Genomic DNA, 25,066 nt, shown 5'->3' with positions numbered 1-25,066 from the left:
AACAACCAGGTGGTTGTACCTTATCCCAACCACTGATCTTTAAAACTCTATGCTTTAACTCCTGCTGCTTGTAAGAACATATGAAAATTCAACCCCTCTCCTTTTCCAGTCCAATGACTTTGGAGAAACATTCTCCTTATGCATTCTGTTGTGTGCTCCTCACTCTCTTGCACTTCTCTGAGACCCTTCCCTCCAGAGAACCTGTAATCTATTTCTCCCCTAAACCCTATCTCTACACTTCCTACAGTCTTTGATGTAGCTTCTTCTCTCCTTTTGGCTATGGAGTTTGTTCTCAGTCTTCACATATATTTTGGGGAGTTATGATGATTTCATATTTACCTAGTTGTGTTGAGACAGGCAAGCCTAGGGTACTCCTAATCTGCCACCATCTTCCTTTCTCAGTAATCATTTACATTAAATTCATTTCATATATAAATTCCACTTATTGTAAGGCTGGATAAAACCATGTAGGCAGTTTGGTGTTGTGGACAGAATATTGGGGTTAGAGACACACAGTCCAAAGCTGGATTTCTGGTTCTATCATGTACAAATGATGTGACTGTGGAAATTGTTGAGTCTCAATCTTTTGAGAAAAGTTATTCTGAAACTCTTAATTTATTATAAAATTTGAGGGTGTTTTTTTTCTTCTTCCAAGTTTTTATTTATATTCCATTTAGTTAACATACTATTTATAATAGTTATAAACATAACTATTTAGTGATTCATAACTTACATACAACACCCAGTGCCCATCACAAAAAAATGTCCTCCTTAATCTCCAATACCCATTTAACTTGTACTGCTGACCACCTCCCCTTCAGCAACCCTCAGTGTGTTCCTTATAGTTAAGAATCTGCTTTATGGTTTGATTCATTTTTTTGCATATGTTCATCTGTCTTGTTTCTCAAATTCTATACGTAACTGAAACTATATGGTATCTGTCTTTGTATGACTTATTTTCCTTGCAAAGGCCAAAATTTCATTATTTTGATGGCTGAGTCATATTCCAGTGTGTGTGTGTGTGTGTGTTGCATCTTCTTTATAGATTCATCAGTCAATGAATATTTGGGCTATCTCCATAGTTTGGCTATTGTTGATAATGCTGCTATAAACATTGCAGTGCATGTATCCTTTTGAATTTGTCTTCTTTTATCCTTTAGGTAAGTACTAGTAGTGCAATTTCTGAGTCATAAGGTAGTTCAAGTTTTAACTTTTTGAGGAACATACATACTGTTTTCTAGAGTGGCTATACCAGTTTTCGATCCCACACACAATGCAAGAGGATACTCCTTTCTCCACATCTTCATCAACACCTGCTGTTTCTTGTGTTAATTTTATCCATTCTGACAGGTATGAGGTGGTACCTCATTTTAATTTTGATTGTATTTCCCTGATAATGAGATATGGTGAGCATCTTTTCAAGTGTCTTTTAGCCATCTGGATATTTTCTTTGGGAAAAAAGTGTATATTCATGTCTTCTGCCCATTTTTTGACTGGATATTTTTTGGGGGAGGTGGATATTGACAAGTTCTTTATACATTTTTGAATACGAACATCAGATATGTCATTTGAAAATATCTTCCATTCTTAAGATTATCTTTAGTTATGTTGATTGTTTCCTTTGATTTGCAGGGTTTATTTTATTTTTTATCTCAGAATTTCCCTATTGAGGATATTAGCTGTGGGTCTTTTTGTATATAGCCTTTATGATGTTAAGGTATGTTCCCGTTATCTCTACCACGTTGAGGGTGGTTTTTTTTTTTTATCTATTATGGATGTTGTACTTCCTCAAATACTTTTTCTGCATCCACTGAGAGGATAATATAATTCTTATCAATTCATTTATTAAATAGTTTATCATGTAGATTGATTTGTAAATATTAAACCACACTTGCAGCTCAGGAATAAATCCCAACTTATCATGGTAAATGATTCTTTTACTGTATTGTTAAATTAAATTTGCCAGTATTTTGTTGAGAATTTTTGCTTCCATGTTCATTGGGAATAATGACCTGTAGTTCTCTTTTTTATTAGAATCTTTGTCTGGTTTTGGAGTCATGGTAAAGGTCTTCTGATAAAATGATTTTGGAAGTTTTCCTTCCATTTCTATTTTTTTGTGAAGAGTTTGAGAAGAAAAGATATATTTTTTTAATATTTGGTATAATTTGCCTGTGAATCCATCCTGCCCTGGACTGCTTTGTCAGGAGTTTGTTGATTACTGATACTATTTCTTTACTGGTGATTGATATGTTCAACTTTCTATTTCTACCTGTTTCAATTTCATGGCTTATATATATCTATGAATTTATCCATTTCCTCCAGATTGCCTAAACTGTTGACATATAATTTTTCATAACATTCTAATGTAATTGTATTTCTGTGGCATCAATTGTGATCTCTCCTCTATCATTTGTGATTTTATTTATGTAGGTCCTTTCTCATATTTTTGATAAGTCTGGTGAGGTGTTTGTCAGTTTTATTAATCTTTTTTTGAAAGAAACACCTCTTGGTTCCCTTAGTGCTCATTTGATACACTTTCCCCTCATATTATGAAATTTTATTGTCTACCAAGTACATTCACATTTATTACCTCGTTATTCACACAACAATTCTATGAGATATGGATTATTTATCCCATATTATAAATGAGAAAACTGAAGTTCAGATAGATGAATGGCCAAAGAATATGTGGTATATATACAATGAAATATTACCCAGCCATAAAAAGAATGAAATCTTGTGATTTTCAATAATATGGATGGAGCTAGAGAGTATAATACTATGTGAAATAAGTCAATCAAAGAAAAATACCATACAATTTCACTCTTATGTGGAATTTTATAAGGAAAACAAATGACCAAAGTTTAAAAGGGAGAGAAAGAGAGAGAGAGAGAAATAGACAGACTTCTTACATATAGAGAACAAACCAATGGTTGCCAGAGGAGAGATGAGTGGTGGGGATGGGAGAAATGGGTGATGGAGATTAAAGTGTACACTTATCATGAGCACTGAGTGAGGTGCAGGATTGATGATTCATTACATTGTACACCTGAAACTAACATAACACTGTCTGTTAACCATACTGAAATTAAAATTAGAAAAAAATTAATAAATAAAAGAACTTAAGCTCAGAGACATGAAGTGAATTACACAAATTTATATTGTAAATAAGAGGTAGAGGGGATCCCTGGGTGGCACAGTGGTTTGGCGCCTGCCTTTGGCCCAGGGCGTGATCCTGGAGACCCGGGATCAAATCCCACATTGGGCTCCCGGTGCATGGAGCCTGCTTCTCCCTCTGTCTGTGTCTCTGCCTCTCTCTCTCTGTGACTATCATAAATAAATAAAAATTAAAAAAAATTTAAAAAAAAGGTAGAACTAAAATTGTAATTCAGGTTATTTGACTACAAATCAAAAGATCTTGTCACTATACCACAGTTGCCAATAATTTTCACATACTTAGTAAATTATAAAAAATATTAAAGCTGTAATTAAAAGTATAAACATCAGGTGGAAGACCTTCTAAATTAATATATCTGTTTTTCTTAGAATCTCTGAATTTCCTACAGAACACTTCTGAAAGAAATTGAGGACGACACAAAGAGATGGGAAAATCCATGTTCATGGATTGGAAGAATTTATATTGTGAAGTGTCTATGCTACCCAGGGCAATTTATACATTTAATGCAATCCCTATCAAAACACCATGGACTTTCTTCAAAGAGTTGGAACAAATCACCTTAAGATTTGTGTGGAATCAGAGAAGACTCTGGATAGCTAGGGAGGGTAATATTAAAAAGGAAAACCATATCTGGGGGCATCACAATGCCAGATTTCAGGTTGTACTACAAAGCTGTGGTCATCAAGACAGTGTGGTACTGGCACAAAAACAAACACATAGATCAATGGAACAGGATGAGATCCCAAAAATGGGCCCTCAACTCTATGGTCAACTAATATTCAACAAAGCAGGAAAGACTATCCCCTGGAAAAAAGGACAGTCTCTTCATTAAACACTGCTGGGAAAATTGGACAGTCACATACAGAAGAATGAAACTGTACCATTCTCTTACACCATACACAAAGATAAACTCAAAATGGATGAAAGATCTAAATGTGAGATATCAGTTAATCAAAATCCTAGAGAAGATCACAGGCAACACCCTTTTTGAACTTGGCCACAGTAACGTCTTGCAAGATACATCCATGAAGACAAGAGAAACAAAAGCAAAAATCAATTATTGGGACTTCACCAAGATAAAAAGTTTCTGCACAGCCAAAGAAACAGTCAACAAAACTAAAAGATAACCTACAGAATGGGAGAAGATATTTGCAAATGACCTATCAGATAAAGGGCTACTATCCAAGATCTATAAAGAATTTCTTAAACTCAACAGCAAAGAAACAAGCAATTCAATTCAATCATGAGATGGGCAAAAGACATGAACAGAAATCTCACAGAGGAAGACATAGACATGGCCAACAAGCACATGAGAAAATGCTCCGCATCACTGGCCATCAGGGAAATACAAATCCAAACCACATTGAGATACCAACTCACACCAGTGAGAATGGGGAAAATTAACAAGACAGGAAACAATAAATGTTGGAGAGGATGTGGAGAAAGGGGAACCCTCTTGCACCTTTGGTGGAAATGTGAACTGGTACAGCCACTCTGGAAAACTGTGGAAGTTTCTCAAAGAGTTTAAAATAGAACTGCCCTAAGACCTAGCAATTGCACTGCTGGGGATTTACCCCAAAGAAACAAATGCAGTGAAATGCTGGGACACCTGCACCCCAATATTTATAGCAGCAATGTCCACAATAGCCAAACTGTGGAAGGAGCTTCAGTGTCCATCGAAAGATGAATGGATAAAGAAGATGTGGTCTATATATACAATGGAATATTACTCAGCCATTCGGAAGGACGAATACCTACTATTTGCTTCGACGTGGATGGAACTGGAGGGTATTATGCTGAGTTAACTCAGTCAATCAGAAAACGACACTCTTCATATGGTTTTAGTTATGGGGGGAATATAAAAAATAGTGAAAGGCATTATAGGGGAAAGGAGAGAAAATAAGTGGGAAAAATCAGAGAGGGTGACAAAACATGAGAGACTCCTAACTCTGGGAAATGAACAAGGGGTAGTGGAAGGGGAGGTGGGTGGGGGATGGGGTGACAGGGTGACGGGCACTTGACAGGATGAGCACTGGGTGTTATACTATATGTTGGCAAACCAAACTCCAATAAAAAAAATGTACAAAAAGAAAAGAATCTATGACATCAGCTTAGCTACTTCTTATTAGACATGTTGCCAGAGGCAAGGGAAACAAAAGCAAAAGTAAAGTATTGGGAGTTTATGAAGATAAAATGTACATCAAAGGAAACCTAAACATTTATAAATTATAAAAATAAAATACGTTTAAATTCCTTAGTCTGATCAAGGGTCCAAAGGTTTGTATCATGAGTACAATCATTTCTAATAAACTTTAAGCTGCTGCTTTAGCTAAACTAAACAGATTTTACAATAGAAGGGTACATTGCTACATTTACCTACTCTAGGCATTTATCTACTCTGCCTACCTGCTCTAGAAAAAGTGATTTCCATATATATACTATCTGAAGAAATGCAGAAGCATCAAAAAAGGAAAAATGTCAGAATCACAGCTATTTCATTGTTGAGAATAGTTGCTTCTTTCTCTAGAACTGCTTTTTTTCTTTAGCTGCATATATTGGGATTGCTAAAGAATTTTCTGAATATACCATGTCAAAATCTTTCCTCAGAAAATTAAAACTAAATTTAATTCTTCATAGGAAAACTATGAAATTATATATAGTTTCTCTTAGATGTGTAGTCTTCTCTAACTACAGTGTTTTAGAGATCAGAGAGACCCATGTCTAAAACACAACCCTGAACTTAATAGCTGCATGGGCCTTGGAAAATTCAAGTAATCAATTCAAGATCATTTTCTATGTGCGAAATGAAAATGAGAATAGCACATACATCATAAGATTATTATGAGGATTAAATCAGATAACATATATTTTGGTACTTGATTATTAGCTCAATAAATGATCGTTCTTTTTCCCTTACTCCTCCTAGGCTTATTCCTTTTTAAAAGCCTAAATTTTTTTCAACCTAAGAAAATAATCTCATTAGGTATGTTCTTCTGATTTTCAGTACCACTTTGATAGCTCAAGTTTCTGAGAGTAAGCTTAATTTTCTTATAAAAGTAGTCTAAGCTTTTCATATTATACATATTGTGATAAACTTTTTAAAAGATTTTATTTATTTGACATAGAAAGATAGCAAGCACAAACAGGGACTGCTGCAGAGGGAGAGGGAGAAGCAGGATCCTCATTGAGCAGGGAGCCCAACATGAGGCTTGCTCCCAGGATCACGGGATCATGTCCTGATCCGAAGGCAGATGCTTAAACAAGTTAGCCACATAGGTGCCCCAGGACCATGACAATCTTCTTACAATAGTCTACTATTCTTTCTTTCTTTCTTTCTTTCTTTCTTTCTTTCTTTCTTTCTTTCTTTCTTTCTTTTTCTTTCTTTCTTTCTTTCTTTCTTCTTTCTTTCTTTCTTTTCTTTCTTTCTCTTTCTTTCTTTCTTTCTTTTTCTTTCTCTCTCTCATTCTCTCTCTCTCTCTCCCTCTCTCTCTCTCTCTTTCTCTCTCTCTCACACACACACACACACACACACACACACACAGCCCTCAAAAACAATATCTACCAAATACCTACCTCTTAACATTTCCAATGTCTGGCATATATCTTCGACAAGCTCAATTCTTTGGAGGTCTATAGTCCACATCTCTATTTCTTACTTATTTGGCTTATTCATCATATCATGGCTTTTATCTTCTGTTGCTGAGTCAGAATTGTCAAAAGTAATCCAAAGCCATGGAAAGAGAGATTCCAACAGAGTTGCATAAGCAGAAGGCAAACCTATGGTGAGAATTCAATAAATCATTCTCTGAAACACATTTTATCCATATAAAGTTCAATACTACAGTCAGGACAGGAAAAGATTTGGATATTAAAAGTTGATTGTTCAGTTCAATAATTGTACTAATCTGATGTGAAGCATTCTTTTAGTTTTTTAAATATATCGACTCAGAGTCTTCCATAGGCCTATGAGAACTTATCTCATGACTGGATAAGATGCAATATAAAAGAAATGTAGCAAAAAATATGCATGCACACACACACATACATACATACACACACACTTAAAAAACATATATGAGCAGTGAATTTTTTAAAAGATTTTATTTATTTATTCATGAGAGACACAAGAGAGAGGCAGAGACATAGGCAGAGATCCCAGAAACCCAGGATTACTCGCTGAGCTAAAGGCAGATGCTCAACCACTGAGCCACTCAGGTCTTCCATGAACAGTGAATTTAAAGAGAACTACTTTATCTAGACTTCTCATTAAGTAGCAGAATGTTTTCAGATAGATCCTACATATAATTTGCTGATTAAGTTTTACTATTCTCTCTTGTTTATCTATGGAAAGTGAAGTAAGATCATAAATGCAAAAGGACCACAATTTAGAAGAAGCATTAATATTCTAAAGATCTGTAATCTATATTTCTACCTTAGAGAGAATTTTCTTTTAGTTCACTTGCAGTCATATTAACTAAAAAGTCACACCTACAGTTTACAAAGTTGACAAAAACAAGAAAAATATGTGACTAACACTAGCCCTGAACCTTCTTACTAATTCTCTTCTACCTCACTTCAAAATAAATGAATGAATATTTTTGAAAAATTTAAAACACTAAATTATTACACTAATAAGTAATTATCATTTTATAATTTTAAGTTTCTTAAATAGTTTCCTAACTAGAAGTTTGTGCATTAAAACCATGTTCCAGTAAGTCCTAAAAAAGGTTTATGGAGGTCCTTATCATTATCTCCACTTACTAAGAATTTAATATTTTTAAGTATTTTTTCATTCCCTAAATATTACTTTTAGTAGTGTGGTGATGACACTTTCAAAACTTTATATCTGACCATACTTTTTGACAAATAAGGTTTTTCTGTTGCTTCTTGGTGCCAGATGCAATCCAAAAGATATAACTTGGACTTTGGAAATACTGGAACTTATGGAGCACAGTGATGGCTTGGAAAGATAATGGGAGATAATTCTTGAAATTAAATATGTCTTGGATCCAGGGCCAGATGGCTTCCCTGGGGAATTCGATCAAACATTTAAAGAAGAAACCATACCTATTCTACTAAAGACACTAGCCAATAGGATCTAACAATACATTAAGAAGATTATTCACCATGACCAAGGGGATTTATCCCTGGGATGCAAGGCTGGTTCAACACTCATAAAACAATCAATGTGATTCATCATATCAGAAAGAGAAAAAACAAGAACCATATGATCCTCTCCATAGATGCAGAGAAAGCCTTTGACAAAATACAGCATTCCATTCCTGATCAAAACTCTTGAGAGTGTAGGGATAGAGGGGACATTCCTCAACATCTTAAAAGCCATCTATGAAAAGCCCACAGCAAATATCATTCTCAATGGGGAAACACTGGGAGCCTTTCCCCTAAGATCAGGAACAAGACAGGGATGTCCCCTCTCACCACTGCTATTCAACATAGTACTAGAAGTCCTAGCCTCAGCAATAAGACAACAAAAAGAAATAAAAGGCACTCAAATTGGCAAAGAAGAAGTCAAACTCTCCCTCTTTGCAGATGACATAATACTCTATGTAGAAAACCCAAAAGACTCCAGCCCAAGATTCCTAGAACTCATACAGCAATTCAGCAGTGTGGCAGGATACAAAATCAATGCCCAGAAGTCAGTGGCATTTCTATACACTAACAATGAGACTGAAGAAAGAGAAATGAAGGAGTCAAACCCATTTACAGTTGCCCCTTAAAGCCTAAGATACTTAGGAATAAAGCAAACCAAGGAGGAAAAGGATCTATACCCTAAAAACTACAGAACACTTCTGAAAGAAATTGAGGAAGACACAATGAGATGGAAAAATATTCCATGCTCATGGATTGGCAGAATTAATATTGTGAAAATGTCAATGTTACCCAGGGCAATTTACACATTTAATGCAATGCCTATCCAAAAACCATGGACTTTCTTCAGAGAGTTGGAACACTTATTTCCCTTAATCTATCCTCATGATCTTTCAACTTTTTGTCCTTTTTTCCCTCAGTTTCCCTCTTTGCCATCAACTTGTCTTCTATGTCACTCACTCGTTCTTCCACCTCGTTAACCCTCGTAGTTAGGACTTCTAGTTTGGATTGCATCTCATTCAATTGATTTTTAATTTCTGCCTGATTGGATCTAAATTCTGCAGTCAGGAAGTCTCTTGAGTCCTTTATGCTTTTTTTCTAGAGCCACCAGTAGCTTTATAATAGTGATTCTGAATTGTCTTTCTGACATTCAATTGTACTCCAAATTTTGTAACTCTGTGGGAGAGAGGACTGTTTCTGATTCTTTCTTTTGAGGTGAGGTTTTCCTTCTAGTCATTTTGCTCAGTGCAGAGTGGCCAAAAACACGTTGTATTGGGAAAAAGAGAAAAAGAAAGAAGAGAAAGAAGGAAAGAAAAAAGAAAAAAGGAAGAAAAAATAGAAAAAAAAGAGAAGAAAAGGAGGAAAAAAGAAAAAAGGTGGGGGAAGCAAACAGAAATCAAAAAGAAAAAAAAACAAAGAAAAAAAACATAAAAAACAAGCGGGAGTATCCTCTAATTCTGTATACTGTAAGTCCCTTGACTTCCCCTGGAACTTTCCAGTGCTGCTTGGTCAATAATTTGTTTTTCCACTGTCAGTCTACCTGGTCTTCTGGGGGAGGGGCCTGCTCTGCTGATTTTCAGGTGTTAGCACTTGGGGGAGCTGCTCAGCGAAAGATCCTTAAGCTGTTTATCCTGTGAGGCCATTGTGAGGCTCAGTGGGGGTTGTTTACCCTGTGAGGCCCCAGGAGGAACAACCACACTGGCAGCTGCCATCTCTGGAGCCCTGGATTCAGCTCCCACAGTAACTAGGGAGCTCTCGGTCTGCAGGGGCCTGGATGGTCCGGCGGCGGGGCGCTGATCTGCTCAGCTCAGGGCAGGAGCCACCTTGCTGTCCTGTGCCCTCCTCGCCTCTGCCTGTCCCAGGGGCAGGCCGGATCCTGGGCTGTGTCCCCAACGCCCTGTGCTCCTGGGCCTGTGCTGTTGGATTCGTGCTCTCCACCGGGCAGCCCCCTCCGCGAGGGGCCGCTGCCCAAGCCACTCCGAGCTGCTTCGGGTCAACCCGTGTGTGCGCTGCAGCCCTTTAGGGAGCTCGGCACACTCTCCCCGGGGCACAGGTGCTCTGTTAGTGTCCCAGGGAACCTGAGGGCATCCCTGCCGTTCTGGGGTCCTGCTCTAACTCCCTGCGAGTGCCTTTCTGCCCAGGAAGATTGGTGAAGCTCCTGCTTCTCTGGGACGGTGCTTTCCTGTCCTGGGGGCACTCGCCCTGGCCTTAGCCTGGCTCCTCCCGGGGCGCCTCCCCCTTGGATGTCTTTTATTTCTTTATTTCTTTTTTCCCCGTCTCTCTACCTTGATAGAAGCTGAACTCTTCTCACTGTAGCATTCCAGCTGTTCTCTCTTTAAATCTCAGGCCGAATTCGTAGATTTTCAGGATTATTTGAAGGTTATCTAGGTAATTTGGTGGGGACAGGTGACTTGGGACCCTACTCTTCCGCCATCTTGCCCCTCCTCCTCCCAGAGAGTTGGAACAAATCATATTCAGATTTTTGTGGAATCACAAAAGACCCCTAAGAGCCAGGGGAATATTAAAAAAAAGAAAACCATAGCTGGGGGCATCACAATGCCAGATTTCAGGTTGTACTACAAAGCTGTGGTCATCAAGACAGTGAGGTACTGGCACAAAAACAGACATATATTAATGGAACAGAATAGAGAAACCAGAAGTGGAACCTCAACGTTATGGTCGACTAATATTCGACAAAGGAGGATACACTATCCCCTGGAAAAAAGTCTCTTCAATAAATGGTGCTGAGAAAATTGGACAGCCAGATGCAGAAGAATGAAACTAGGCCATTCTCTTGCACCATACACAAAGATAAACTCAAAATGGATGAGAGATGTAAATGTGAGACAAGATTCCATCAAAATCCTAGAGGAGAACACAGGCAACACCCTTTTTGAACTTGGCCACAGTAACTTCTTGCAAGATACATCAATGAAGGCAAGAGAAACAAAAGAAAAAATGAATTATTGGGACTTCATCAAGATAAGAAGCTTTTGCACAGCAAAAGAAACAGTCAGCAAAACTGAAAGACAACCTACAGAATCGGAGAAGATATTTGCAAATGACCTATCAGATAAAGGGCTACTATCCAAGATCTATAAAGAATTTCTTAAACTCAACACCAAAGAAACAAACAATCCAATCATGAAATGGGCAAAAGACAAACAGAAACCTCAGAGAGGAAGACATAGACATGACCAACAGGCACATGAGAAAATGCTCTGCATCACTTGCCATCAGGGAAATACAAATCCAAACCACAATGAGATATCACCTCATACCAGTGAGAATGGGGCAAATTAACAAGGCAGGAAACAACAAATGTTGGAGAGGATGTGGAGAAAAGGTAACCCTCTTGCACTGTTGGTGGGAATGTGATCTGGGACAGCCACTCTGGAAAACTGTGTGGAGGTTCCTCCCTCAAAGAGTTAAAAATAGATATGCCCTATGACCCAGCAATTGCACTGCTGGGGATTTACCCCAAAGATACAGATGTAGTGAAACGCCCATACACCTGCACCCCAATGTTTATAGCAACAATGTCCACAATAGCCAAACTGTGGAAGGAGCCTCGGTGTCCATCGAAAGATGGATAAAGAAGATGCAGTATATGTATAGAATGGAATATTACTCAGCTATTGGAAACGACAAATACCCACCATTTGCTTCGATATGGATGGAACTGGAGGGTATTATGCTGAGTGAAATAAGTCAGTTGGAGAAGGACAAACATTATATGGTCTCATTCATTTGGGAATATAAAAAATAGTGAAAGGGAATAAAGGGGAAGGAGAAAAATGAGTGGGAAATATCAGAAAAGGAGACAGAACATGAGAGACTCCTAACTCTGGGAAACGAATTAGGGGTGGTAGAAAGGGAGGTGGGCAGCGGTTGGGGGTGACTGGTTGATGGGCACTGAGGGGGGCAGTTGATGGGATGAGCACTGGGTGTTATTCTATATGTTGGCAAATTGAACATCAATAAAAATAAATTTATAAAAAATACAAATAAATAAATAAATAAATAAATAAAATCTTGGAAAATTTGACTACTATATGAATAATCCATCTGAATAATGTTAATGGATAAGTGAAAAAATCAGTTAAAAGTCACAAGAGGAGGAACTTTGTCCTTCACTCAACACTCTCAACCTTCCTGACAATGGCATGCCCTTCTATTGCCCCACAGAAATGCTTTAATATCCTGAAGTCCTTTCTAAAATTAGTCCAGTGTCCAGGGCACTGGCTCCTCTTCTCACTTGGGCTTATTCCAAAGAAGTAAAATTTGGTGTAGATATCTGAGCTTTAATGCTTCAATGTGTAGATCTTTCAGCCAATGCTGTAACTGTTACTGTGGGGCAAATGGAAGAACAGTGCTTATTGAACAGAGTTGGAGAAGACTCAAAGTAACAAAAGGTGGTGTGATTGTTCCAAAGTCCATTGGCTTAAAAGATAATAAGTCAGTCGGTGAAGGACAAACATTATATGTTCTCATTCATTTGGGGAATATAAATAATAGTGAAAGGGAATATAAGGGAAGGGAGAAGAAATGTGTGGGAAATATCAGAAAGGGAGACAACGTAAAGACTGCTAACTCTGGGAAACGACCTAGGGGTGGTGGAAGGGGAGAAGGGCGGGGGGTGGGAGTGAATGGGTGACGGGCACTGGGGGTTATTCTGTATGTTAGTAAATTGAACACCAATAAAAAAAATAAAAATAAATAAATTAAAAAAAAGATAATATAAAAATTTCAGCTCTGAACTTGTTAAAGATGTCAGTAACACAACGAAGAGGCTGGGGATGGCACCACTACTGCTACTGTCCTGGCACACTCTATTGCCAAGAAAGGCTTAGAGAAGATTAACAGAGGTGCTAAGTCTGTGGAAATCAGGAGAGTTGTGATGTTAGCAGTTGACTCTGTAATTCCTGAACTTAAGAAGCCATCTAAACCTGTGACAACCCCTGAAGAAATTGCTCAGACTTCTACAATTTCTGCAAATGGAGACAAAAAAATGTGCAACATCATTTCTGTTGCAATGAGAAAAGAGAAGAGAGTCATCACAGTAAAGAATGGAAAAACACAAAATGGAAAATTAGAAATTATTCAGATATGAAGTTTGATTGAGACTAGATTTCCATACTTTTATTAATACTTGAAAAGGTCAGAAATGTGAATTCCATTAATATATATTATATTGAAGTGAAAAGAAATTTTCCAGAGTCCAGGCCACTGTACCTGCTCTTGAAATTGCTGATTCTTCCCATAAGCCCTTGGTCATAATTGCTAGATGTTGATGGAGAAGCTTTGAGTACACTCATTTTGAACAGGCTAATAGTTGGTCTTCAGGTTGTAGCAGTTGAACCACATTAAAGAGATGGCTATTGTTACTGGTGGTGCAGTGTTTTGAGAAGAAGGACTGACACTAAATCTTGAATATATTCAGCCTCATGACTTAGCAAAAGTTGGAGAAGTCATTGTGACCAAAGATGATGCCATGATCGTGATAGAAAAATGTGACCAAGGCTCAAATTGGAAAATTATTTCAAGAAATCATCAAGCAATTACATATCACAATTTGTGAACGTGAAAAGGAAAAACTGATAAATGTCTGGCCCAACTTTTATATAGAGTAGCTGTGCTGAAAGATGGTGGCACAACTGACATTGAAGTGAATGAAAAGAAAGAGTAACAGATGCCTTCAATGCTACATGAGCTGCTGTTGAAGGCATTGTTCTGGGAACTGTTATACTATGCTTTGGTGAATTTCAGCTTTGGATTCAATAATTCCAGTTCCTGGGGCACCTGGGTGGCTCAGTCTGTTAAGCAACTGCCTTTAGCTCAGACTATGATCTCAGGATCCTGGGATCAAGCCCTGCATCATGTCAGGCTCCCTTATCAATGGGGAATCTGGTTCTCTCTCTCCCTCTGTCCATCCCCTGCTTCTCTGTGCTCACTATCTCTCAAATAAATAAAGAAAATCTTCTAAAAAATATATCGAGCTCCTGAAGATAAGAAGAATTGATACAGAAATTATTAAAAGAACACTCAGAATTCCTGCAATGACCATTGTTAAGAATGCAGGTATTGACAGATTACTAATAACTGAGAAAATTATGCAAAGTTCCTCAGAACATAGGTGTGATACTATGCTTACAGATTTTGCGAATATGGTGGAAAAAGGAATCATTGACCCAACTAATGTTATAATAACTGTTTTAGAGGGGTGGGGGAAGAGGCAGAGGAGTAGGGTCCCCATGTCACCTGTCCCCACCAACTTACCTAGATAATTTTCAAATCATCCTGAAAACCTACGAATTTGGCCTGAGATTTAAAGAGAGAACAGTAGGAACGCTACAGAGACGAGTTTGTTCTTCTATCAAGTACAACACCATTTTAGCCTCTCTGCACTGAGCAAAATGACTAGAAAGAAGAACTCACCACAAAAGAAAGAATCAGAAACAGTACTATCTGCCACAGAGTTACAGAATTTTGCTTACAATTTGATGTCAGAAAACCAATTCAGAAGCACAATTATAAAGTTACTGATGGCTCTGGAAAAAAAAAGCATAAAAGATTGAAGAGACTTCATGACTGCAGAATTTAGATCTAATTATGCCGAAATAAAAAATCAATTAAAGGAAATGCAATCCAAACTGGAGGCCCTAAAGATGAGGGTTAAAGAGGTAGAAGAAAGAGTGAGTGACATAGGAGACAAGTTGATGGCAAGGAAGAAAGCTGAGGAAAAAAGAGAAAAACAATTAAAAGACCATGAGAAAAGGTTAAGGGAAATAAATGACAGTCTCAGAAGGAAAAATCTACATTTAATTGGGGTTCCAGAGGGCACCGAGAAGGACAGAGGACTAGAAAGAATATTTGAACAAATTATAGCTGAGAACTTCCCTAACTTGTGGAGGGAAACAGGCATTCAGATCCAGGAGATAGAGAGATACCCCATAAAATCAATAAAAACCATTCAATACTTCGACATTAAATAGTGAAACTTGCAAATTCCAAAGATAAAGAGAAGATCCTTAAAGCAGCAAGAGCAAAGAGATCCCTATCGTATATATAGAGAAATATTAGATTAACTGAAGACCTCTCCACAGAACCTGGAAGGCCAGAAAGGGCTGGCAGGATATATTCGGGGTCCTAAATGAGAAGAACATGCAGCCAAGAATACTTTATCCAGAAACTCTCATTCAGAATAGAAGGAGAGATAAAGAGCTTCCAAGATAGGCAGAAACTGAAAGAATATGTGGCCACAAAACCAGCTGTGCAAGAAATAGTAATGGGGACTCTGGAAAAGAAAGAGGAAGCCCAAAGAAATAAGCCAGAAAACAGGGACTGACTAGGTATTATGATGACACTAAATTCATATCTTTAATAGTTATTCTGAACATGAATGGGCTGAATCGATCCCATTAAAAGGCTCATGGTTTCAGACTAGATAAAAAAGCAAGACCCATCTATTTGCTGTCTACAAGACACTTATTTTAGACCTAAGGATACTTTCAGCCTGAAAATGAAAGGTTGGAGAACCATTTACCATTCAAATGGTCCTCAAAAGAAAGTAGGGGTACCAAACCTCATATCAGATAAATCAAAGTATATCCCAAAGACTGTAGTAAGGGATGAAGAGAGACACTGTATCATTCTGAAAGGGTCTATACAAAAAGAAGACATAACAATCATGAATATTTATGCTCCTAATGTGGGAGCTGCAAAGTATATCATGAATTAATAACCAAAGTAAAGACATACTTAGATAATAATACACTAAATGTGGGAGATTTCAACATGGTACTTTCTGCAAATGTCAGATCTTCTAATCACAACATCTCCAAATAAACGAGATTTATTTTTTTAATTTATTTTTTTATTGGTGTTAAATTTGCCAACATATAGAGTAACACCCAGTGCTCATCCCATCAAGTGCCCCCCTCAGTGCCCGTCACCCAGCCACCCCCACCCCCCGCCCACCTCCCCTTCCACCACCCTTAGATCGAAGAAACGAGCTTTAAATGATACACTGGACCACATGGATTTCACAGATATTTACAGAACTTTACATCCAAACGCATCTGAATACACATTCTTCTCAAGTGCACATGGAACTTTCTCCAGAATAGACGACATACTTGATCACAAATCAGGTCTTAACCAATGCCAAAATATTGGGATTGTCCCCTGCATATTTTGAGACCATAATGCTTTGAAACTTGAACTCAATCACAGGAAGAAATTTGGAGAAATTCAAACACGTGGAGGTTAAAGATCATCCTGTTAAAAGATGAAAGGGTCAACCAGAAAAGTATAGAAGAATTTAATAGATTCATGGAAACTAATGAGAATGATCATATAACCGTTCAAATCTTTGGGATACACAAAAGCAGTCCTGAGAGGGAAATAAATCTCAATACAAGCATCCATCCAAAAACTGGAAAGAATACAAATACAAAAGCTAACCTTGCACCTAAAGGAGATGCAGAAAAAACAGCAAATAAAACCTACTCCCAGCAGCAGAAGAAAGTTAATAAAGATTCGAGCAGAACTCAATGAAATAGAGACTGAAGAACTGCAGAACAATCAACAAAACCAGGAGTTGCTTCTTAGAAGAATTAAGAAAATAGATAAACCATTAGCCAGCCTTATTAAAAACAAAAGAGAAAAGACTCTAATTAATAAAATCACCAACAAAAAAGGAGAGATCAAACCAATACCAAGGAAATAAAAACGAGTTTAAAAACATATCATGAACAGCTATATGCCAACAAATTAGGCAATCTAGAAGAAATTGATGCATTTTTGGAAAGCCACAAACTACCAAACTGGAACAGGAAGAAATACAACAGCTGAACCAGCCAATAACAAGGGAGGATATTGGAGCAGTTATCAAAAACCTCCCAAGACACAAAGTCCAGGGCCAGATGGCTTCCCAGGGTAATTCTATCTAACGTTTAAAGAAGAAACAATGTCTATTCTACTAAAGCTGTTATGAAACAGAGATAGGGACATAATACTTCCAAACTTGTTCTATGAGGCCAGCATCACCTTAATTACAAAACCAGACAAAGACCCCACCAAAAAGGAGAATTATAGACCAACATCCCTGATGAACACAGATGCAACAATTCTCACCAAGATACTAGACAACAGGATCCAACAGTACATTAAGAAGATTATTCACCATGACCAAGTGGGATTTATCCCTGGGATGCAAGGCTGGTTTCATACTCGTAAAGCAATCAACGTGATAGATCATATCAAAAAGAGAAAATACAAGAACCATATGATCCTCTCAGTAGATGCAGAGAAAGCGTTTGACAAAATACAGCATCCATTCCTGGTCAAAACACTTCAGAGTGTAGGGATAAGGGAACATCCCTCAACTTCTTAAGAGCCATCTATAAAAAGCACACAGCCAATATCATTTTCAGTGGGGAAACACTGGAGGCCTTTCCCCTAAGATCGGGAAGATGACAGGGATGTCCACTGTCTCCACTGCTATTCAACATAGTACTAGAAGTCCTAGCCTCAGCAATCAGGCAACAAAAAATAAAAGTCATTCAAATTGGCAAAGAAGAAATCAAACTCTCTCTCTTTGCAGATGACATGATACTGTATGTAGAAAACCCAAAATACTCCACCTCAAGATTGCTAGAACTTATACAGCAATTCAGTTGTGTGGCAGGATACAAAACCAATGCCCCGAAAGCAGTGACATTTCTATACACTAACAGTGAGATTGAAGAAAGGAAATTAAGGAATCAATTCCATTTAGAATTGCACCCAAAAGCATAAGATACCTGTGAATAAACCCAACCAAAAAGGTAAAGGATCTATACCCTAAAAGCTACAGAACACTTCTGAAAGAAATTGAGGAAGACACAAAGAGATGGAAAAATATTCCATGCTCATGGATTGGAAGAATTAATACTGTGAAAATGTCTACGCTACCCTGGGAAATTTACACAGTTAATGCAATACCTATCAAGATATCATGGACTTTCTTCACAGAGTTGGAACAAATCATCTTAAGATTTGTGTGGAATCAGCGAAGACCCTGGATAACCAGGGGAATATTGAAAAAGAAAACCAGAGCTGGGGGCATCACAATGCCAGATTTCAGGTTGTAGTACAAAGCTGTGATCATCAAGACAATGTGGTCCTGGCCCAAAAACAGACACATAGTTCAATGGAGCAGAATAGAGAATTCAGAAATGGGCCCTCAACTTTATGGTCAACTAATATTTGATAAAGCAGGAAAGATGATCCACTGGAAAAAGGGCAGTCTCTTCAATAAACGGTGCTGGGAAAATTGGACATCCACATGCAGAAGAATGAAACTGGACCATTTTCTTACAGCATATACAAAGATAAACTCAAAATGGATGAAAGACCTACATGTGAGACAATAATCCATCAAAATCCTAGAGGAGAACACAGGCAACACCCTTTTTGAACTTGGCCACAGTAACTTCTTGCAAGATACATCCATGAAGGCAAGGGAAACAAAAGCAAAAATGAATTATTGGGACTTCATCAAGATAAGAAGCTTTTTACAGTAAAAGAAACAGTCAACAAAGCTACAAGACAACCTACAGAATGGGAGAATATATTTACAAATGACCTATCAGATAAAGGGCTAGTTTCCAAGATCTATAAAGAACTTATTAAACTCAACAGCAAAGAAACAAACAATCCAATCCTGAAATGGGCAAAAGACATGAACAGAAATTTCACAGAGGAAGACATACACATGGCCAACAATCACATGAGAAAATGCTCTGCATCACTGGCCATCAGGGAAATACAAATCCAAACCCCAATGAACTACCACCTCACACCAGTGAGAATGATAAAAATTAACAAGGCAGGAAACAAATGTTGGAGAGGATGTGGAGAAACGGGGTGAACCCTCTTGCACTGTTGGTGGGATTGTTACCTGGTGCAGCCACTCTGGACAACTGTGTGGAGATTTCTCAAAGAGTGAAAAATTGAACTGCCCTGCGACCCAGCAATTGCACTGCTGGGGATTTACCCCAAAGATACAAATGCTGTGAAACGCCAGAACACCTGCACCCCAATGTTTATAGCAGCAATGTCCACAATAGCCAAACTGTGGAAGGAGCCTCGGTGTCCATCAAAAGATGAATGGATAAAGAAGATGTGGTCCATATATACAATAAAATATTACTCAGCCATTAGGAAGGACGAATACCCAATATTTGCTACGACGTGGATGGAACTGGATGGTATTATGCTGAGTGAAGTAAGTCAATTGGAGAAGGACAAATATTATTTGGGGAATATAAAAGGAATTACATTCCTTTGGGGAATATAAAAAATAGTGAAATGGAATAAAGGGGAAAGGAGAGAAAATGAGTGGTAAATATCAGTGAGGGTGACAGAACATGAGAGTTCTAATTACTTCAAGTGCCCTCTTCAATGCCCAACACTCAGTTACCTCAACCACCCACCCACTTCCCATCCAGCAACTCTGTTTGTTTCCTATAGTTAAGAGTCTTTTATGGCTTGTCTCTGTCTCTGTATTCATATTACTTTGTTTTTCCTTCCCTTCCCATGTTCATTTGTTTTGTTTCTTAAATCGCACATATGAGAGAAATCATATGGTGTTTGTCTTTCTTTGACTGACTTATTCTGCTTAGTATAGTGCCTCTAGTTCCATTCACATCATTGCAAAAGGCAAGATTTCATTCTTTTTGATGGCTGAATAATATTCCGTTGTGCATATATGCTTCCTCTTCTTTACCCATTCATGTGTCGATAGATATCTGGGTTCCTTCCATATTTTGACAATTGTGGACATTATTTCTATAAACATTAGTATGAATTTGCCCCTTTGAATCACTATGTTTGTATCCTTTGAATCGATACCGAATACTGCAATTGCTAGGCCCAAGGTTAGCTCTGTCTTTAACTTTTTGAGGAAACTCCATACTCTTTTCTAGAGTGGTTGCACCAGTTTGCATTACCACAAGAAGTGTAAGAGAGTTCTCCTTTCTTTGCATCCTCCAACAGCCACTATTTCCTGACTTGTTAATTTTAACCATTCTGACTGATGTGTGGAGATATTTCACTGTGGTTTTGATTTGTGTTTCCCTGAAGACAAGTGATGTGGAGCATTTTTTCATGTGCCTTTTGGCCATGTCTAGGTCTTCTTTGGAGAAAGGGCTGATCATGTCTTCTGCCCATTTGTTGACTAGATATTCTAGGTTTTGAGTGTTTGGATTGAGAAGTTCTTATGAGTATTTGGATACTAGCCATTTCTCTGATCAGACATTGGCAAATATCTTCTCACATTTCATAGGCTTCCTTTTAGTTTTCTCAGTTGTTTTCTTTGCTGTCCAAAAGCTTTATATATCTATATTTTTAAATAATTTATTTATTTAAGAGCAAGAAAGAGAGAGCACAATCAGTGGACAAGAAGCAGAGGAGACGTAGACACCCGGCTGAGTGGGGTGCCTGATGCAGGGCTCTATCCCAGGACCCTGAGATCATGACTTGGCTTGAAGGCAGGTGCTTAACCAACTGAGCCACCAGGTGATCCAAAAGCTTTTTATCTTGATTAAGTCCTAATAGTACATGTTTGCTTTTGTTTCCCTTGCTTTTGGAGATATGTCAATCAAGAGTTGCTGCAGCCAAGATCAAAGAGGTTGCTCCCTGTGTTCTCCTGTAGGATTTTGATGGACTCCTGACTCATATTTAGGTTTTTCATGCATTTTGTGTTTATTTTTGTGTATGGTGCAAAAAAGTTATCCAGTTTCATTCTTATGCATGTGGCTGTCCAATTTTCCCAATACCATTTGTTAAAGATTTTTTTCTATTGGATATTCTTTCCTGCTTTGTCAAGGATTAGTTGACCATAGAATTGAGGGTCTATTTCTGGGTTCTTGATTCCGTTCCATGGACCCATGTGTCTGTTTTTGTGCCAGTACCATCCTGTCCTGATAAACAGATGTGTAATATAGCTTGAAGTCAGGCATTGTGATGTTACCAGCTTCAGTTGTCTTTTTCTACTTTCCTCTGGCTATTCAGAATCCTTCTGCCTCCACAAAAATTTTAGGATCATTTGTTCCAGCTCTATGAAAAATGCTGATGGTATCTTGATAGGAATTGCACTGAATGTGTAGATTGATTTGAGTGGCATAAAATTTTAATAATATTTGTTGTTCCAATCCATGAACATGGACTTTTTTCCCATTTCTTTGTGTTTTCCTCAATTTCTTTCATAAGTATGCTATAGTTTTTAGAGTATAGATCCTTTACCTCTTTGGTTTATTACTAGGTATCTTATGGGTTTTAGTGCAATTGTATGTCAGATCAATTCCTTTATTTCTCTTTCTTCCATCTCATTATTAGTGTATGGAACTACAACCGACTTTTATGCATTGATTTTCTATTCTGTCACTTTGCTGAATCCTGTATAAGTTCTATCCATTTTTAGGTAGAGTCTTTTGTGTTTTCTCCAGAGAATATCATGTCATCTGGCAAAGAGTGAAAGTTTGACTTCTTCTTTGCTGATTCAGATTTATCTTATTTCTCTGTTTTCTGATTGCTGAAGCTGAATTGAGTAATATGCTGAACAGCAGTGGTGAGATTGGACATCCCTATCATGTTCCTGACATTAGGGTAAAAATTCTCAGTTTCTCTCCATTGAGGATGATATTTGCTGTGGGGTTTTTCATATATCGCTTTTATGATATTGAAATATATTCCCTCTATCCCTAGACTGTGGAGAGTTTTTGTCAAGAAAAGATGCTGCATCTTGTCAAATGCTTTTTCTGCATCTATTGAAAGGATCATATGTTCTTGTCTTTTATTAATATGGTGTAATCATTGATTGATTTGTTGATGTAGAACCACTGTTGCAGCCCTGGAATAAATCCCACTTGGTCGTGGTGAATAATCCTTTTAATGTACTATTAAATCCTGTTAGGTAGTATATTGGTGAGAATTTTTGCATCTTTGTTCATCAAGGATATTGGTCTATAATTCTATTAGAAATCTCCATCTGGGTTTGGGATGAAAGTAATGCTGGCCTCATGTATGAGTTTGGAAGTTTGCCTTCCATTTCTTCTTTTTTATTTTCTTTTTTGGAACAGTTTCAGAAAAGTAGTTATTAATTCATCTTTAAATATTTGGTAGAATTCCCCTGGGAGGCCATGTGGCCAGGGACTCTTGTTTGTTGCGGGACTTTTGTTTCCTGATTCAATTTCTTTGCTGATGATGGGTCCATTCAGGTTTTTAATTTTTTCCTGTTTCAGTTTTGAGAGTTTATATGTTTCTAGGAATTTTTCCATTTCTTCCAGATTGCATATTTTTTGGCACATATTTGCTCATAATATTCTCTTAGAATTGTTTGTATTTCTTTGGTGTTGGTTGAGATCTCTTTCATTTTATTTATTTGGGTTCTCTCTCTTTCTCTCTCTCTCTCTCTCTCTCATAAATCTGGATACGGGTTTTATCAATCTCATTAATTCTTTTGAAGAAGAAACTCCTAGTTTCATTGATCAGTTCTACTAATTTTCTGATTCCAATACCATTTATTTCTGATCTAGTCTTTATTATTTCATTTTTCCTGCTGGAGTTAGGCTTTATTTGCTGTTCTTTTTCCAGCTCCTTTAGGTGTAAGTTTAGGTTGTGTGTTTGAGATTTTTTTCTAATTTCTTGAGGAAGCCCTGTATTGTTATATACTTTCCTCTTAGGACCCTCTTTGGTACATTCCTAAGGTTTTGAACTGGAGTTTTTTCATTTTCATTTGCTTTCATGTATTTTTTAAAAATTCTTCTTTAATTTCTTGGTTGACCCATTCATTCTTTAGTAGGATGCTCTTTAACCTCCAACTATTTGTGTTTCTTTCATTTTTTTTCTTGTAATTGACTTCTGATTTTAAATATTTATGGTCTCAAAATATGCATGGAATAATCTGTCTTTTTGTACTTGTCTAGACCTGATGTGACCCAGTATGTAATATATTCTGGAGAATGTTTCACATGCACTTGAGAAGAATATATATTCTGCTGCTTTAGGATGAAATGCTCTGTATATATCTGTGAAGTCCATCCAGTCCAATGTGTCATTCAAAGTCCTTGTTTTCTTGTTGATCTTCTGCTTAGATGATCTATCCATTGATGTGAGTGGGGTGTTAACATCCATTACTACTATTTTATTATTATCAAGGTGTTACTTTAATTTGGTTATTAATTGGATTATATAACTGGCTGCTCCCATGTTAGTGACATAAACATTTACAATTGTTAGATCTTCTTGTTGAGCAGATTCTGTTCGTATAATACAGTGTCCTTCTTCATCTCTTATTCCAATCTAGTTTAGAATCTAGTTTATCTGATAAAGATTACTACTATAGCTTTCTTTTGATAGAAATGTTTCTTCACCTCCTCATGTTCGGTGGAGGCATCTGTGGGTCTAAAATTAGCCTCTTGTAGACAGCATATCGATGAGTCTTTTTAAACATTCAACCTGATATCCTATGTCTTTTTATTGAAGCATTTAGTTCATTAACATTGAGAGTAATTATATAAATACATGGATTTAGTGCCATTGCATTACCTATAATGTCACTGTTTCTGTATATTGTCTCTGTCCCTTTATGGTCTTTGTTACTTGTGGATTCTTTCTTCATTCAAAGGATTCTGTTTAATATTTCTTGCAGGGCTGGTTTAGTATTCACAGATTCCTTGAGTTTTTGTTTGTCTTGGAAACTCTTTTTCTCTTCTTATATTTGAAATGACATCCGTGTCAGATAAAGTATTATTGGCTGCATATTTCCCCCATTTAACATATTGACCATATCATGCCAGTCCTTTCTTGTGTGCCAGGTCTCTGTGGACAGGTCTACTGCCAGCCTTATTTGTCTACCTTTATATGGTAAGGACCTTTTGTCCCAATCTGCTTTCAGGATTTTCTCTTTATCTCTGAAATTTGCAAGCTTCACTACTTGTCATGGTATTGATCTAATTTCATTGACTTTTAAGTGCATTCTCTGTGCCTCCTGGACTTGAATGCTTGTTTCCTTCTCTAGATTAGGGAACTTCTCAGGGATAATTTTATCAAATAAGCATTCTGCCCCTCCCTCTTTCGTTATCTTTTTGGACCCCTATTATCCAGATATTATTTTGCTTTATGGTATCATCAATTTCGTGAAGCCTCCTTTTGTGATCCAGTAGTTGACTTTCTGTCTTTTTCTCAGCTTCTTTATTTTCTATCATTCTGTCTTGTATATCACTGACTTTTTCTTCTGATTCATTTATCCTCACTATTAGAGCCTCCATTTGGGACTGCATCTCAGTAATAGCATTTTTAATTTTGACTTGATTAAATTTTAGTTGTTTAATTTCTCTGGTAAGGCATTCTCTAGTGTCTTCTATGCTTTTTTCAAGCTCATCTAGTATCTTTATAATTGTTTTGAATTTTACTTCTGACATGTTACTTATGTCCTTATTGATTAAATCCCTGGAGGAGAATATTACCTTCTGTTCTTTTATTTGGATGAATTTTTCTGTCTTATCATTATGTCCAGAAAAGAATAGAACAAAGAGAGAAAGGACAAATATAACAATAACAGCAACATAAAAAAACAAACGAAACAAACCTGAATAAAACAAAATAAGAAAAAAATCAAAGAAAATGTAAAATAGAACAAAACACTGTACTAGGTCCTGGGTATATTTTGTCTGTTCATAGAAACTAGATTCTCAAAATAGGGAAGAAAGAAAAACATATATATAATGAAAA

General features: G+C 37.2%; 1 protein-coding gene and 1 pseudogene across 1 annotated transcript in view; one reads left to right on the top strand and one right to left on the bottom strand.

Annotated features, from left to right (window-relative positions):
- The window catches only part of ZC3H12B (zinc finger CCCH-type containing 12B), a 601,939-nt gene that overhangs the window by 206,528 nt on the left and 370,345 nt on the right, over window positions 1-25,066 (bottom strand). The window contains exon 2 of the mRNA XM_049107476.1: window positions 6,752-6,955. The gene's annotated coding sequence lies outside the window, so the exon portion shown is untranslated. The remainder of the gene's footprint in view (window positions 1-6,751; window positions 6,956-25,066) is intronic.
- Window positions 13,662-25,066, top strand: part of LOC112671905 (60 kDa heat shock protein, mitochondrial-like) — a 53,818-nt pseudogene continuing 42,413 nt past the window's right edge.

The sequence above is a fragment of the Canis lupus genome, chromosome X, assembly GCF_003254725.2.
Source record: "Canis lupus dingo isolate Sandy chromosome X, ASM325472v2, whole genome shotgun sequence".
Taxonomy (NCBI): Eukaryota; Metazoa; Chordata; class Mammalia; order Carnivora; family Canidae; genus Canis; species Canis lupus.
This window is presented reverse-complemented; position numbering and strand designations above follow the sequence as displayed.